General features: G+C 48.4%; 1 pseudogene; it reads left to right on the top strand.

Annotated features, from left to right (window-relative positions):
- LOC109475741 overlaps nucleotides 1-1,126 on the top strand; it is a 50,180-nt pseudogene that overhangs the window by 44,288 nt on the left and 4,766 nt on the right.

Genomic DNA, 1,126 nt, shown 5'->3' on the forward strand with positions numbered 1-1,126 from the left:
TGTGTGTGTATGGGGTGTTATACAATAATTCATTGTTGACGTACCTGTTAAGAGGCGCAAGGTATGGCACATTATTATACAGATCTAAACAAGAAGTCAGAGCAGATATAACACAATGAAACTGTAGTCCTCCTTGAGCCCTAAGGTGGGTGTTGTGTGTATGTACCTCAGATAACTGAGTGAATAGTGCAGTGAGATAGGGTGGGGACATACCATTGAGAGCTTTGTAGACAAGTGTAGCTTTGTTTTGCGGTGTATTTCGGTGACTGGTGGCCATACAAGTGTGTTAAGTATGAGTGAAGTAGCGATGTAGCGATCACAGCCAAGGATTTTAGATTGCTCCCACCTTTGGGGGAATTCACCCATGCTCATTGACTTGTTGAAGATCTTGGTAAAGCTAAGGTCCCAATTACGCCGGTGCCCGTCGGGGATGTAGCCCCGGCTGGCCCCGGCCGGGTTCAGGAGTCGAGCGGGCATCGTCTGTCGTGGTCACAATTAAAAGTTTCCTTCGGTAGCATTTTGTTAGAAATTTTGTCACCCTCTTTGGTCGGTATCCGGCAGGCACCCGGCAGGTACCCAGCAGATTCTCTGACGATGTCTTGTATTGACCTATTCGTAATGCAGAATTCACGTATTTGTTGTGATCATTTGATCTGTGAGGTCACACATTTTACCCGGGTTTACGAAGTACACACCTTTATTCTGTTCATCTGGTCTGTGACGTAAGAAATGTGTCCCGGTGGAATGCCGGCAACCGGAGGGGTACCTCCCGGTGTTCTCACGATGAGGTCACGGCGTCTTGTTGCTAGCGGGGCCCGGGTAGAATTTAACTCAGAATTAAATTCTTATCGGGGCCCCGACGGGCCAAAAAATATCCCGGTAGCCGCAGGGTGCCCCGCGGGGCCACGTCGGGGTCCCGCTCGAAAGTGGTAAAAACAGCCCGGGAACTACCCGCCAGGGCCCCTTTTCCCAATTGGGACCTTAGCTTAAGCAGGTATAACTACCACTGTGGCTTCCATGGAGGCCCTACACAAACACATAAACATACCCATATAAAGAATACAGTGATATGTACATAATCTTTGAAATTAGTACACAGTGCTATCAACACTCACGAGGTACATAC

Source organism: Branchiostoma belcheri, unplaced genomic scaffold (genome assembly GCF_001625305.1).
Source record: "Branchiostoma belcheri isolate BF01 breed outbred unplaced genomic scaffold, Haploidv18h27 scaffold349, whole genome shotgun sequence".
In the NCBI taxonomy this organism is placed as follows: Eukaryota; Metazoa; Chordata; class Leptocardii; order Amphioxiformes; family Branchiostomatidae; genus Branchiostoma; species Branchiostoma belcheri.